Genomic DNA, 16940 nt, shown 5'->3' with positions numbered 1-16940 from the left:
AAGTGAAAAAAATTTTTTTTTTTTTTTTTTTTTTTTTTGAGACACAGTCTTGCTCTGTCGCCCGCCCAGGCTGGAGTGCAGTGGCCGGATCTCAGCTCACTGCAAGCTCCGCCTCCCGGGTTCAGGCCATTCTCCTGCCTCAGCCTCCTGAGTAGCTGGGACTACAGGCGCCCGCCACCTTGCCCGGCTAGTTTTTTTTGCATTTTTTAGTAGAGACGGGGTTTCACCGTGTTAGCCAGGATGGTCTCGATCTCCTGACCTCGTGATCCACCCGTCTCGGCCTCCCAAAGTGCTGGGATTACAGACATGAGCCACCGCGCCCGGCCTGAAAAAACATTTTATAGTGACAACTATACATCCTTTCTCCCCCAGGTGGCCAGAAAGTGAAGATAGAGTAAGTTATTTTACTAAATATTCCTGTCCATAAATAACAAGCACACATCTTAATGTTTGGCTTACAGTTTTTCCCCTTTCATATCTATTTGTGTTTAGACAGATTTGTCTTAGGATTTCTTTGAAATGTTTCTTTTTAGGTTTTGGCTTTCGGGTCATTCCATTTCAGGCAAACTTTGATACTGCGAATGCATTTTCCTTGAGTAGGAGATCTCAGCATACTGAAAGCAGTCAATGTTGTTCAGTACTAAATCTCAGTCATTACGTAAACCATCTTTTATGTAAAAAATGTCAGCCGGGTGTGGTGGCTCACACATCTGTAATCCCAGCACTTTGGGAGGCCTAGGCGGGCAAATCACGAGGTCAAGAAATCAAGACCCTCCTGGCCAACATGGTGAAACCCTGTCTCTACTAAAATACAAAAAATTAGCCAGGCGTGGTGGCATGTGCCTGTACTCCCAGCTACTCAGGAGGCTGAGGCAGGGGAATTGCTTGAGCCCGGGAGGCAGAGATTGCAGTGAGCTGAGAGTGCACCACTGCGCTGCAGTCTGGTGACAGGGTGAGACTGTCTCAAAAAAAAAAAATAGGTCTTGTTAGTTTTAGAACAAGAAAGGAATATTTATTGGCTGCTAACACAATAGTTAAAACCTGTGAGTTTGCAAGCATCTGGGTAATCTTAGTACCTATAGTTGATTTGTGAGCATACTCTAATTGTACTTGTTATCTCAGCTTTTTTTTTTTTTTTTTTTTTTTTTTTAACGACTCATTTTCTTATTTTATTTTTTTTTTTTTTTTTTTTTTTTTTTTTTTTTTTTTTTTTTAAGAGAGGCAATTACTTTTCATTGTAGCTGTTCTTATTTTTTTAATTTTATTTTTATTTTTTATTATACTTTAAGTTCTAGGGTACAAGTGCACAGCATGCAGGTTTGTTACATGTCTATACATGTGCCATGTTGGTGTACTGCACCCATTTTCAGCTTTTTAAAAATCTTTAAAGCATGAATTACCCAGTCTCATAAAACTGAGGGTCTCTTAGGGCATTGTTAAAAAGAAAGGATAGAAAATGAGAGTTCTTAATTGATGTTAATGGAGAGACATTCTTTTATTTCAGTAATTGTGTGTAACTGTGTAGTGAAGCTAAGGACATAGATGCCATCTTCTTTGGTACAGCTTGAATAATTTGTATATAGGGAGAAAAAAATACATACACACATGTATGTGTATGTGTATGTATACATGCTTCACTTTGAATCTTGGCAAGATAATTTTCAGAAAAATAATGTATTTCATCCCGGACAAAAGGACATTGAGCACAGGCTGTCAGGCTCTTGAGGCATGATTTTCTCCCTGGCAACTGACTAGAGTCAAGATTGAAGGAGGCGAAAATTGGTCTCCTGTCCAGTGCAGATGTTGACAGCTTCAGACTGATGTACTCACATCTACTGTAGACAGCCTGGAAGACAGTTGTTAAGAGACAGATGTGATTAGGACAAAGCAAGTATCAGTGACTGTTTTAAGTGGAGTTTGACAGGTAGACAGGAGGCAGAATAGAATCAGGGTTTGCTGGGTTCATGATGTGAAGACTTAAAACATAGCTTTGAAGAGCATTGCGTGGGTGTGTGTGAGAGAGATTGCATTTTAATTTGATCTGGTTAGTGTGGTTTTAATCGGGTTGAGATCATGAGCTTGATCTCACATACGGGCTCTTTAATTTTTCACAGGAGAAAAATGACAAGTATTCCTACTTGGAAGGTTTACTTTGGAATGGGTTTCAAAAAGTGTTAATGATGCTCTGGAAGAGCGGTAGCTGGGAAACATTCAACATTTTGAAAAAGATTAAAGTTAAGTTAATTAGATTTTCAGATTTAGTATAATAACTTTATTAAAACTAGCAAGAAATCAGCTGATTTTTTTCTAATATTCTTCCATTGAGTTCTGGCTTCTCATTTGTTTTCTTGTCTTTTCCGCTTGTCTTGGTAGAATTTTCATCCTGTTTTTTCCTCTTGTTTTTGTGGATGTCTCTTTTCATGTGATCCCATTGTGGCTTAGTCTGTTGTTAGAAGTGCCCCCACTCCAATTCCTACCTTTCAGATGTTCCTGAAGACTATAATTAATTTAAAAATTGTTATTGACCCCATTCCTTCAGTCTCACCACTTAATCCATTTTTTCTTGCTCTTCATTTAACTTGAGCAGGAAAAGCAAAATATAAATTCTGAAAAATCATTAGCTGGTTGTCATCTGGGAATTTTATGTCTTAAAGTTGTCTGCCTGACTTAAACTATAAGTCTTTAGGGCGGAGGCTATATTTTCTTTGACTTGGGATGTGTCAAGGATGCTGTCTGCTTCTGGATCACTACCCTTGTGTGAGCATATGCTGCTTTGCAGAGACTTGGGTTCTGCTGTAGCCAGCTTGGAATTAAGGAAAGAAGAGTGAAGTTATTAAATTCTAATGTCATTTTGAAGTGCTTCATTTTTTCCCCTTTTATTAAAAAGTCTGTCTTGTTAAGCTCACAAAAATAAATAACACTAACCAGGATAATAATACTTATGAGTTACAGTGGGTAATATTACTGCCTTAATATATTTGTACAGTCAGTGTAGCTGAGGAAGTTATTTTAGGTATTAAAATTTTGGTTTTGGCATGACTTCAACCATGATGTTGCAGTAACATGATTTCTACTAGTTAATTTCTTAAGAAAGTGATTCCAAGTTGAAATGCATGTTATGCATTTATTTGAATGTGTAATCAGGAAGTAAGTGCCTCTCTTTGGAGTGTTTCTGAATAGCAGCAGGGCACACTTGAATTAGTAAGGAAAATGAGAACATGAATATGTGTGTTACTTTATTTTAACTTCTTTCTTTTTAATCCATTCTGTCTGTCAACTGGAAAAAGAAATTTCAAAGCTTCTTTCTTTACCCTCAGGGGATGGGGAAGGTGAGGGGGGGTAAGTTAAGAGGTTTTCTAGACTTGCTCTGATTCAGATGAGCTTATAGTATTTAAATAACTTCATATTAAATGTTTATTTCCTGGTTTTTTTTTTTTTTTTTTTTAATAGACGGAGTCTTGCTCTGTTGCCCAGGCTGGAGTGCAGTGGTGCAATCTCGGCTCACTGCAACCTCTGCCTCCTAGGTTCAAGTGATTCTCCTGCCTCAGCCTCCCAAGTAGCTGGGATTGCTGGCACCCACCACCACGCCTGGCTAATTTTGTATTTTTAGTAGAGACAGGGTTTTGGCATGTTGGCTAGGCTGGTCTCGAACTCCTAACCTCAGGTGATCTGCCTGTCTTCGCCTCCCAAAGTGCTGGGATTACAGGCATGAGCCGCCAGACCTGGCCTCTTTTCTGGGTTGACTTTCAAAAGATAAACAATTGGGTGGATTAAAAAAACAAAACAAAACAAAACAAAACTGCATCCCAGAAAGTTCTCTTAAGGCATCTGTCAGGGATTCTTTTGAGTTATTCTCAGTTTACCTGTACTTGCAGGAATATCATCTAGGGGTCCGTTTTTACCAAATATCCCTCCTTGATAAACGGAAGGCTTAAGATTGAGAAGAATAAAATGTTTTATTCAAGGTCATCATGATGTCATAGGGCATGTCGGTTATGACAAATATGTGCTACCATTTGGTTCCTTCTTGTAAGGGCTATGTTATGAAGTCTATTATTTTTTGCATCTATATTGCCAATTTGTCTTCATTGACAAGTGTGGAAAACGTCTTATTTTATTACCAGATCATAGAAAATGAATTAAAATTTGGCTGGGTGGGAGTGGTGGGACATGGGGTTGGGATGGGGTAGGAAACAATATTTAACTTTGGATTATCTTGAAGTTAGGAGATAATTTTGTGAAGTCTTGGTCCTGTTATTTTATTATTTTGTAAAATGAAAGTTGATGGAATAACAGATGAAAATAGTTATCAGGCTGGGCGTGGTGGCCCATGCCTGTAATTCCAGCACTTTGGGAGGCTGAGGCAGGTAGATCACCCGAGGTCAGGAATTCGAGACCAGCCTGACCAACATGGTGAAACCCTGTCTCTACTGAAAATACAAAAATTAGCCAGGTGTGGTAGCTTTCACCTGAAGCCCCATCTACTCAAGTGACTGAAGTGGGAGAATCACTTGAACTCAGGAGGTAGAGGTTGCAATAAGCCAAGATTGCGCCGCTGCACACCACCCTAGGTGAAGGAGCGAGACTCTGTCTCAAAAGAAAAAAAAAAAACTGGCCAGGTGCGGTGGCTCATGCTTGTAATCCCAGCACTTCGGGAGGCCGAGGTGGGCGGATCACGAGGTCAGGAGTTTGCGACCAGCCTGACCAACATGGTGAAACCCCATCTACTAAAAATACAGAAATTAACTGGGCATGGTCATGCACTCCTGTAATCCCAGCTACTCTGGAGGCTGAGGCACTAGTAGAATTGCTTGAACTCAGGAGGTGGAGATTGCAGTGAGCCGAGATTGTGCCACGGCACTCCAGCCTGGGTGACAGAGCGAGACTGTAAAAAAAAAAAAAAAAAGCTATCACTTATTGGTGAGATCCCTTAATCAAATCAGATATATTTAAGAGAAGTTGGTATAAAGTAGGTTTATCAGTAGGTTTTGGAGCTAAAGCACCAAAACGTGACTTTCAAGAGTTAGGAATCTCATGATAGGGAAGTTTTGGGTATTCATTCAAATCCAGGGCTGGGTGTTTTTTACTCTGTAAAACACTGTGTAAAAAGATGCCAAGCTGTTAAGTACAGGGCAGTTTTATTATAGGCTTGCCTGTAATATTGGTTGCTTTCTCTTTTCTTTTTTTCTTCCTTTAGTTCTACTCCCTGGGTAGAATTAAAACTGTTTTAAAATGAGCGTTAATTTTCTGCCGTGAACATGTGTTTTGATAGTAAGAGCAAAAGAAAAAAATAAAACTTATAATTTTGTAACTTAGAGGTGAAACTAATGGTTAACATTTTTGTCCTAAACTCTTTGCAGTTTGTTTCCTATTAATATGCCCACGTGGGTAGATATATATTGGGTTTGATTATGCCATTTGCTTTTTTTCACTTAATGGATACTGAACATCTTTCAGTAATATTAAGTATTCTTCTACAACATAATTTTTAATGGCTGAACACTATCCTCTAGAGAGTAATATGATTTAAGAACATTATTTTATACCAGCAAACTCAAGACTTCTCTTTAATACTCAGGAGTTTTATTCACTTTTCACATTTTCAAAGGAGTATGGTGTTAAGAAATAGTTATAATCGTAGTTTTTTACTTTAAAGACTGAAGTCTCCTATTGTTAAGAAGTATATATTGGCCGGGCGTGGTGGCTCACGCATGTAATCCCAGCACTTTGGGAGGCCGAGACGGGCAGATCACGAGGTCAGTGGATCGAGACCATCCCGGCTAACACAGTGAAACCCCATCTCTACTAAAAATATAAAAAAATTAGCCGGGCGTGGTGGCAGGCGCCTGTAGTCCCAGCTACTCGGGAGGCTGAGGCGGGAGAATGGCGTGAACCCGGGAGGCAGAGCTTGCAGTGAGCTGAGATCAAGCCACTGCACTCCAGCCTGGGCGACGGAGCGAGACTCCGTCTCCAAAAAAAAACAAAATGCAAAAAATTAGCCGGGCGTGGTGGTGGGTGCCAGCAATCCCAGCTACTTGGGAGGCTGAGGCAGGAGAATGGCGTGAACCCAGGAGGCGGAGCTTGCAGTGAGCCGAGATCGCGCCACTGCACTCCAGCTGGGGTGACAGAGCGAGACTCTGTCTCAGGAAAAAAAAATAAAATAAAATAAAGGAGAAGTATATATCTGAGAAGAAGAAAAAGGTTTTAAATTCATTTTGTTAAAATCATTTTGTTTTAAATTCATTTTGTCAAAAGTTAAAATCATTTTGAGAAAAAAGAGCAAAGTTACTTGAGCATGGTTGTCTGGGAAATCAGTAGGAGAAGGGAGAGTTGGAATTCGAAGTATGCTCATGAAACTGATCCTGAAATGAGTAATTTGAACATGTTTAAGATGGTTGATGGTGTCTAACTCTTCTCCTGGAAGCTTTTGTCATTTTAGCGCAGGGCTGTTTTGCTGGTTTGCAAAACATTGAGGTGGATGTCTTTAAAATCTCTTTTCTCTTTTGGATTTGGCAGTTGATAACAAACAATATGCTCTTGTAAAATGTTCTGTTTAAGAAATACCTACGTAAGGTCCACATAACCATTGCATCTTCTTCCCTGCAGCAACTCTACAAAAAATTTTGAAAATGAGATTGGGGCTACTGGTACCCATTTATTTTACCACTGGGCTTACTCTTGTTTTGAATAAACCCCTCTACTAGCTGACTTTATAAGCTTTTACAGAAAGATTTTGTAGTATGTGCAAGTTTTACTTTTCATTTTGCATGAACTAGCAGCCATGGTATTTTATACTTCAGAAAAAAGAAAATTTGAAGCCTGAGTTTTATTATCATACACATGAACTAAAGATATTAACATTTTATCATTTAAAACTTCTTTTAATATGAAAGTATTCATTATAGAAAGTAAAAATAAACAATAAACAATCAGGCTATACCACCTTATGATTAAGCTCTGTCGACATTTTGGTATGTGTTGGTTGTAGTGTTTACCATCCCATCCCTTCCCCAGGACATAAACACATTATGATCTCCATTCTCACTGTGCAGTATGGATTGTTATATCTCTGCTATTTAAAATGGAAATGAAAATCATTTCAATTGATAAAGATACCTGGTGGGGGGGTAGATTGTATAATTTATCGAAGATAAGCTGTGTTTCTCTACTGGGCTGGCAAAAATTCTTTTTTCTGGACCTTAAAGGTAGAAAGGTTCTGGTGAAGAAGCTATTTAAAAGTATACTTAGTATTATTCTGGGGAAGAAGATAGAACTTTGCCCTATTTATTGAGGTTCCTTGGAGATTGAGGTTCCTTGGAGGACTTTTAGAGACAGTAGAGATGTTTCCATAGCTGGATTTCTGAGCCATTACATTGTGGTTGGAAATCTTTCTTGTCGTAATATACTGTAGAATTTTGGGATGTGACACTGTAAATGGGATAGATGAGGAAGATGACCAGTTCCTGAGAACTGGAAGGAATCCCATCTTGACTTGAGAACTTCTTTAAAACAAAACAAAACAACAACAACAACAAAACTGCTTAAAATAAAAGCAGTTGGAAAACTTAAGGCACAGCAAGCTTTGGTTGTAGCTATTAGCACAAAATAAACAATTATTACTACTTTCTGCAGTATAAACAGTGGAGTGAAGGAAACTCTCCTCATCCTTTATAGCTTCAACATTTAAAATTAAAAGCTAATGTTTCCTCTCTCCTTTAGGAAACTTGCTATCATGACTATTTCTAAAAAGGTAAGAAACAGCTGGTGTGTAGATAATGACATGTTCTAAATAAGTTTAAAAATTGGAAAAGTAGATGGAAAAGTAGAAGGGGGCGCAGAAGTATTTGTTGAGCTTTGCATATATTATCTCATTTAATTTTCAAAACAACTGAGTAAGGTATGGGAGATAGTGTACTCATTTTCCAGAGAAGAAAACAGCTAGAGATAAAGCAACCCAAAGTAACACAGCCGTCAAATATCGAAGCTGGATTTGGACCCAGTTCCAATACTTTATTTCATCTACACCAAGTAGTGTTCTGGGAGAAAAGTAGTTGTATTCATTAACATTACTTAATAGCATTCTTTGTTTTAAAGGAGCAACGCAACAGGCCCAGGTTAAAACAAACAAGCCTTTTATTCTTTTTATCCATCGCCCAAATATTTTCCAAGCCTATCCTCTCCCTGTAACTTTATAAAGTTTGGTTGCTCTCAGGGGAGTTTACTTGTGATATTTGATGCTTCAAAAAGTTCTTGATCTTTTCTTCTCCTAATAAAGAATTGTGGGGTTTTTTTGTTTGTTTGTTTACTTTATAATTGCCAGTTGTCTTTGTTTTAAACTCCAGAGGAACTTATTTTGTTTCCAGCTCAGGAGAGAGCATCACCGGATGACAGATTTTATTTCATGGCAGATGGTACAGTAGTATTGAGTTCTTGTAAGTTTCATCTCCTTTGTATCTTGGTTAATACTAGATGTAGCGTAGTTGACTGGAAACAGCTGGGACAAAGTCAGGTTTTACAACCATGCGACCATGGACATAGTTCCTGTCTGCCTCAGTTTCCCCAGTTTGCCCTTTTGTGTGCAGAGAGCACTTTTAATGTCTTAAAATTTTACTCTATAAACTAATTGACAGGTATCTTTTTAAATTTTTTAAACATTTTTTTGAGATGGAGTCTTGTTATGTCACCCAGGCCATCATGCCTGGCTAATTTTTACGTTATTATTATTACTATTTTTATTTATTTATTTTTTTAGTAGGTCCAGTCTTGAACCCTTGACCTCAAGTTATCCCCCAGCCTCAGCCTCCTAAAGTGCTGGGATTATAGGCTTGAGCCACCAGGCCTGGCCTTCTGCTGCACTTTTTTTTTTTCAGACAGAGTTTCACTCTTGTTGTCCCAAAATGTATGAGAACCCTGCACTTTTACAAAATAATTTTATCTTGTGTTGAAAATGCAGCTTTTATGTGGGTGCAGGGCTGCTATAAGAAAGGTGTACCTATAGACTAGTAAGATTTGAGAAAAAGCAAAGTCGTTATATGACAATTTAAAGCAAAAGGGAGGTGAAAGATCTAGAGCTGGAGAATTTAATGCCAGCAAGGGGTGGTTTGATAATATAAGAGAGATGTGGCTTTAAAAATATCAAGATAACAGTGGAAGCAGCTTCTGCTGACCAAGAGAAGGGTTCCCAAATGCCATTAAAAAGTGCAGCAGCAGGCCAGAGGCAGTGGCTCACACCTGTAATCCCAGCACTTTGGGAGGCCAAGGCAGGCAGATCACCTGAGGCAGGAGTTCAAGATCAGCCTGACCAACATGGAGAAACCCTGTCTCTACTTAAAAAAAAGAAAAGAAAAATTAGCCATGCATGGTGGCGTATGCCTGTAATCCGAGCTACTTGGGAGGCTGAGGCAGGAGAATCACTTGAACCCGGGAAGCAGAGGTTGCAGTGAACTGAGATGGTGCCACTGCACTCCAGCCTGGGCAACGAGCAAAACTCCATCTAAAAAAAAATGCAACAGAAGGGCGAGCACGGTGGCGCATGCCTGCAGCCACAGCTGCAGACCTCAGTTCACAGTGCATATCAGGCAGTTCACCTTTTTCTTAAAATGTCATTACTTTTCTCTACTTCTTGGTAGTACTTCCAGCATCACTAGTGGCACTTCGTATGAGCTTCATGGTGTCAACGTCTTGAGTGTTGTATTAAACATGATGAAAATGTATGAGAACTACAAATGACCACTTTTCACTGTCATATGCAATTTACTGGCCGTGAACTGCTCAGGTGGAGATGATTAGCATCACATGCAGATGCATCATATGGTATTTTAAGTGGATATTCACAACACTTGAGCTTACTGCTATAGCAATAGGAGATGGCTACAAAATTATTACAGTAGTACAGTGTGTACTACAGTTAATTTTATGTTTGATTATGATTTAAACTGCATCTTTACATTTGTTTATATTTCCCTTCACTGCAAATGGCACCATGTATGGCCTGTGTTTGTGTGCCTAAGTTTTGATAAGTTTTAACTTTCTGTAGTAGGTTTGTGTATATTTATGGTAGTACATGATAAAATAGGCTAGTGATATTTTATGCATTCATGATATACCTTTTTCTTAGTTTTTTGGTACTTCTGTATTACATGATTTGAGTTTTTTTCAAATTGTTGCCAATCTCTGAAAAAATTTTCAATATACTTACTGAACAAAATCCACATATAAGTAAACCCATGCAATTCAAACCCAGACTATGTTGTTCAAGGGTAACTGTAAAAACGTTGCTGCTGGCTTTTAAGTGTACAAATAGCTGCATAAATAACTGATGTGCATCATGACCAGTCATGTCACCTCTTTCAAAGTCTGTTGGTGATAGTTCCCTGCAAATCTGTTCAGTTTATGCAAAGTGTGTAGTTGTGTTGCTTCCTTTTCTCTTAGTGATAAACCCACATGAACTCCTTGACAGAATTGAATAATTGAAAGAGGGAATTAGCCAACAAAGGTGAATGTGCAACAAAGAAATGAAAAGTGGCAGACCTGGAATTGAAATTTCATTAGAATATAAAGGGAAGAAATAGCTGGTTGTGAAAATGTTGACCCAGCTGCTATTTAAAACTCTGGCTATGCAGCTGGAACTACTTAGTGAAGGCAAACTTCTTGACTTAAATGAGGAACGTGGTTATGATGTCCAAGAGAATGTGTGACATCATTAAAAACGACACATTAAAGGAACTCTTGAAGATATTCATGACAAATAAGTGTAGATATTGGATAAAATGTTGGAAATGAATCCAAACTTAGAAAGGAATATGATGATTCGCCAAAGGGCTACAAAAGATGCTCATTCTGCACCCTAGTGTAAATGACAAGAAGAAGGCAGGGAAGCATTGTTCAGACTACTTTTGAAAATTTTTTTTTAACAAGGAAATTAAAATACTTTGTTTCAGTGTTTATAATGTTTTAATTTAGTACATTAAATAAATATTGGTTGACTATATCATATCCCTATACATTTATAATGGACAGTAAAGGAATTTTTAATGCTTAGACAAAAGTATTTATTTTAATTTTTACACGCTGGAGCGCAGTGGCACGATCATGGCTCACTGCAGCCTTGGCTTCCTGGGATCAAGCAGTCATCCCATCTTAGCCTCCCAAGTAGCTCACTTTGTTGCCCAGGGTGATCTGAAACTCCTGGGCTCAGTCGATTCTCCTACCTTGACCTCCCAAAGTGCAGGAATTACAGTTGTGAGCTCCCATGCCTGGCTCACAAAATTTTGGGGAGCCTTATTTTTAAAAAAAAAATTATTTTTTTGTTTTCTTCAAACATGGGGTTGTAAACTGCCAAAAATTCTTAAAGGTCACAGGAGAATCATAATTCTCTGTGATTAATCTCTGATTAGGATCAGTTTACACTGTTTGAACTTGTATGGTCATTTTTACAGTTCTGTGCTACTGTGCAAAGTGAAGATGATCAGTATTATCTCTGTTTTACAACTGTGGAACCTGAGACTTATTTAGTGGTGAAGCTGTGGTTTTTGTTAGTTTGACTTCCGAGTTTATGGTCTTACTCTTTATTATACCAGTACCCCTACACAAGATTTTTATTTTCTGAGACAAGGTCTTGCCCTGTTGCCCAGGTCTGGAGTGCAGTGGTGCTGTCCCAGCTCACTGTAGCCTTGACCTCGTGGGCTCAAGTGATCCTCCCACTTCAGCCTCCTGAGTAGCTGGGATTAAAGGCATGTACCGCCACACTTAGCTAATTAATTTTTTTTTCTTTTCAATAGAGACAGGGTCTCACTATATTGCCCACACTGATCTCAAACTCTCTGGGCTGAAATGTTCCTCCTGCCTCAGCTTCCCAGAATTCTGGGATTATAGGTGCTACATAAAATTGAAAATAAAGTAGAAAATAATTCCTTTAGTAGCCCTTGACTTTTCCTCCTGGTAATGGGCCAAATTCTTTTTTTTTTTTTTTTTTTTTTGGGGATGGAGTCTATCTGTCACCCACATGCTGGAGTGTGGTAGCACGATCATGGTTCACTGTAGCCTTGGCTTCCTGGGCTCAAGTGATCATCCCATCTTAGCCTCCCAAGTAGCTAAGGCTATAGGTATATGCCCTCATGCCTGGCTAATTTTTCTTTATTATTTGTAGAGATGAGGTCTCACAATGTTATGCAGGCTGGTCTTGAACTCCTGGTCTCAAGGGTCCTCCTGCCTGGACTTTTCAAAGTGCTGAGATCACAGGTGTGAGCCACCGTGTCTGGTCTTAGGCCAAATTCTTGAAAGAGCAGTCTTATTTATAACTTGTTTTATTACCTTTGAAGTCTGGTATGTGCAATTCCCAGAAAGCCACTCGTCTTCTTCATCGTCTTGTGCCAGCCACATTGGCTTCCTTGGCCTTCCATAATCTTTTTAGATCTTTGACTTGGTGTTCCCTCTACCTGGAATACTGTTCCTCCAGATAGCCACATTATTCCTGTGATTCCTTTGTCAAGACTGTCTTCAAATCAAATGGTATTTTTTCAAGGAGGCCTACCTTGATCCCGCTATTTTAAATTGTACCTTACATCCCTTTTCTCTGTCCTCCTTTCTGTCACTGCCCCCGACCCTAACCCAGTACTATTGTTTATTGTCTTTCTCTCCCACTAGAATGTAAGTTCCCTGGAGCCTGGGATTTTTTCCTGGCCTGGTTGGTTCATTTCCTGGAGCATTTAGAATAGTGCCTGGCTCATAGAAGGTGATCAGTAAGCATGTTTTGAAAGAGGCATGAATGCTCTTGAAGGTTGCTGTTGAATAGGTGAATACTGATGAAACACAATGAAGACCTTTTCTCTGTCTTCTGAGCTTGTTTTACCTAATATCAATCCTTTCTACCAACCCTATTTTGTCTCCTAGTGCTGCAAGGCACTGAACTAGGCATTTTACAAGGTATTTTAACTGACACTCACAGCAGTTATTCTACATGTTGTACAGAAGAGAAAACAGGCTCATAAAGTCTAGTTGCATAGCTGGCAAGTGGCAAAGCCAAAACTTCAGCCTATATCCAGCTCCAGAGCCTGTGCTCTTTCATGTTACTGCATTCAATACTGTTTTTTTTTTCCTTTTTGTTTATTGAGCTATAACTCACATACATAAAATTCACCGTTTTGAAGTGCACAATTCAGTGGTTTTTAGTATATTCATTAGGTTGTGCAGCCATCACCACTGTGTAATTTCAGACATTTTCATCATCCCAGAAAGAAACCTGGTTTTACCTGTTACAAGTTAGTCCTGATTCTTCTTACCTCCTTCCCATTGCCCAGCAAACATTACCTTCTGTCTCTATGGATTTGCCTGTTGTGGCAAATGGCAATTTTATATAAATGGAACAATACAGTATTCTTTCACTGAACGTATGTTTTGAAAGTTCATCCATGTTGCACATGTATCAGCACTTCATTTTTTCTTACAGCTAAATACTGGATAAAGTCACATTTTGTATGTCTGTTTTTCAGTTGGTAGGTGTTTGGTTTCTTTTTGCTTTTCAGCTATTATGATTAGTGACACCGTGAGCATTCATGTACAAGTTTTTAGTTGTGTAGCTATGTATTAGGTTGGTGCAAAAGTAGTTGTGGTTTTGGCCATTAAAAAAAAAAAGTAATGGTGAAAACTGCAATTATTTTTGCACCAACCTATATTAGTCTGTTCTCACATAGCTATAAAGAAGTACCAGAGACTGGTTAATTTATAAAGAAAAGAGGTTTAATTGGCTCAAGGTTCTGCAGGCTGTAAAGGAAACATAGTGGCATCTCCTTCTGGGGTGACCTCAGGAAGCTTCCAATCATGGTGGAAGGCAAATGGGGAGCTAGGCATCTAACATGGCAGAAGGAGGAGCAAGAAAGGGGATGGGCGAGGTGTCACACACCTTTAAACAATCAGATCTCATTAGAACTCATTCACTATCACAAGAACAGCACCAAGAGGTTGGTACTAACCCATTCATGAGAAACCGCTCCTATGATCCACTTACCTCCCACCAGGTCCCACCTCCAACAATGAGAATTACAGTTTGACATGAGATGTGAACAGGGACACAGATCCAAACCATATCCACCTAGCGGTGGAATTACTGAGTCATATGATAATTCAACATTTAACCCCTTAAGGAACTGCCAGATTGTTTTCCAAAGCAGATGCACCTTTTTACATTCCCAACATTGGGATATGAGAGTTCTAATTTCCCCATATTCTTGCCATTTGCTATTTGCCCTTTTTATGATAGGCATCCTACTAGTTATGAGGTGATATCTTTGTGTAGTTTTGATTTGTATTACTTGATGACTAATGAGATTGAGCATCATGCTTTTCATGTGCTTATTGGCCATTTCTAAATCTTCAGATGGGCACCTGTTTAAATCCTTTGCCTATTTTAAGTTGGATTATTTGTCTATTTTTGTTTGTTTGTTTTTAAAGAAGCCAGGTCTTGCTATGTTGCCCAGGCTAGATGCTAACTTTTGGGCTCAAGCAGTTCTTCTGCTTCAGCCTCTCAAGTAGCTAGGACTGCAAACACATGCCACTGCAGCCAACTTAAAAAAATATGTATATTTAGTGTAAGAGTTCTTTATATATTCTGGATACTAGATCCTTATATATAATTTGCAGAAAATTTCTTCCATTTGTGGGTTGTCTTTTTACTTTCTTGGTAGTGTTCTTTGAAGCACAAAATTTTAAATTTTTTTATGATGTCCACCTTATCTGTTTTTTGTTCTGTTGTTTGTACTTTTGGTGTCATAGCTAAGAAACCATTGTGAATCAGAGGTCACGAAGTGTTATCTTCTAAGTGTTTTATAATTTTAGTTCTAACATTTAGGTTTTGATCAATTTTATAAGTATATGGTGTGAGATAGGGGTCCAACTTAATTCTTTTGCATATTACACTTGTCTTAGCACCATCTGTGGACAAGATCATTCTTCATTGAATATTATTGGCACTCTTGTTAAAATCGGAATATATTTCTGGGTTCTCAGTTATAGTTGACTAGTTTTCTAGTTGACTAGTTGACTAGTTTTCTAGTCAGCTAGTTTTCTTTTACAAGTCTGGCCTTCTCATTTTTAACAGTCTTGGTTCTCTTTATTCTGTTTCTTTTATTACAGAATCTTCCCCTCCTTATTCCGAGGTCCACAGTCTTGAGGGTCCTAACTTTTTTTTTTTTTCCTAAATCTTTCCCAACTCATGTGTTTTCATACAGCTCTGGCTTTCTTCTCCCACTCAGAAAGGCCCTATGCTTGCAACCTTTAAAGAATCTACTGTACTTAATCAAAGGTGATCAGATCTTTTGACCCCTGCCTTTGTAATTTACTACCACTCTTTTCTGGGCTCTCACTGTAGCTTTCTGATCCATGTCTCTGGTTAGGTTTATTGTATGGACTTTAGACAGGTTAATCCTGTGTACTTTGACTTCCCTCTGGCTGAGGGAATTGAATTCTGTTTGTCTATGGCCTTTCTACTCCCATCTTCTGCTTCTTTTAAACATATCCCTTACTCCTCAGACTAGATAATTCAAACTAGAGATTATGCCTCTAAGCCTAATTAATATATGAATTATATATTAATATATAATATGTAAGCCTTCTTATTGTATACCTCAGCATAAGTGGTTCTACAAAGAGCATAAATATTGGCATTACAAATCCCAGCTCTGCCATTTACTAGTTAAGGTGACAGGGATTAAGTTAGTTAATCTGTATAAGCTTTAGTTGTATTATTTATAAGCAAAGATTAATACCACTTACTTTCTAGATGGGTAACAGAATTTTAAAGATATGTGTAGTGCCATAGAGTAGATATTTAAATAAATGTTGGACCTTTTTTTTTTTTTTTTTGAGACAGACTCTCTCTTTATCGCCCAGGCTGGAGTGCAGTGGCGCAATCTCGGCTCACTGCAACCTCCGCCTCCTGGGTTCAAGTGATCCTCCTGCCTCAGCCTCCCGAGTAAGGATTACAGGCTCCTGCCACCATGTCTTTGCATTTTTAGTAGAGATGGGGTTTCACCATGTTGGCCAGCCGGGTCTTGAACTCCTGACCTCAAGTGATCCACCAGCCTCAGCCTCCCAGAGTGCTGGGATTATAGGTGTGAGCCACTGCACCCAGCCAGTGTTGGACATTATTATGTTACTGTTCCTTCTGCTTAAGGTGGTAACTCCCTTAACTCTGCTGCCCACATCCTTCCTCTCCTTTGGGGGATGGGTTCATTTCAGAGTATGATGCCTTCCATAAAGCTGTTGCTGGCATTTCCTTTCTTCCCCAAACTGGTTGTTAGTGCTTCCTCCTTTGAATTCCCATGACACCTTGTGTTTTCTTTCTTGTAGCTTGTATGTTAAAATGCCACATAATTTCTTAGTGGTCAGATCCATCTTTTCTGGATAAGTTATTTGAAGGCAGGGATAGTATGTTCAGCTTTGTGTTTTGAAAGTGGATTTGTTTGTTTTTAGTTTGTAGCAAGTGCTAAATTAGGTGAAGTTCTGCTTATTATATAGGGTCAACATCTCTTGCTTATTCTCTTGTTTGGTAATAATACTGTTTAAGACAGTGTGTGTATGTGTGTGTATATATATATATATATATACACACACACACATATATATGTTTTTTTTTTTTTTTTTGAGATGAAGTTTTGCTCTTGTTGCTCAGGCTGGAGTACAATGGTGCGTTCTCAGTTCACTGCAACCTCCGCCTCCCGGGTTCAAGCGATTTTCGTGCCTCAGCCTCCCGAGTAGCTGCGATTACAGGCGCCCGCCACCACACCTGGCTATTTTTTTGTATTTTTTTAGTAGAGACGGAGTTTCATCATGTTGGCTGGGCTGGTCTCAAACTTCTGACCTCGGGTGATACACCCACCTCGGCCTCCCAAAGTGCTGGGATTACAGGTTTGAGCCACCACTCCTGGCCTAAGACAGTATTAATA

General features: G+C 38.9%; 1 protein-coding gene across 2 annotated transcripts in view; it reads left to right on the top strand.

Moving 5' to 3' along the window:
• The window catches only part of CTNNA1 (catenin alpha 1), a 188834-nt gene that overhangs the window by 37031 nt on the left and 134863 nt on the right, over positions 1 to 16940 (top strand). The window contains exon 1 of one of the 2 annotated variants that reach the window (XM_017891296.1): positions 8418 to 8432. The exons of the other annotated variant lie outside the window; for it this stretch is intronic. The gene's annotated coding sequence lies outside the window, so the exon portion shown is untranslated. Of the gene's footprint in view, positions 1 to 8417; positions 8433 to 16940 lie in introns of those variants that run through there. 2 annotated transcript variants of the gene reach the window in all.

This window comes from Rhinopithecus bieti, unplaced genomic scaffold (assembly GCF_001698545.2).
Source record: "Rhinopithecus bieti isolate Rb0 unplaced genomic scaffold, ASM169854v2 scaffold_20170, whole genome shotgun sequence".
Classification (NCBI taxonomy): Eukaryota; Metazoa; Chordata; class Mammalia; order Primates; family Cercopithecidae; genus Rhinopithecus; species Rhinopithecus bieti.
Note: the sequence above shows the minus strand (reverse complement) of the source record. Positions and strands in the feature narration are given on the sequence as shown.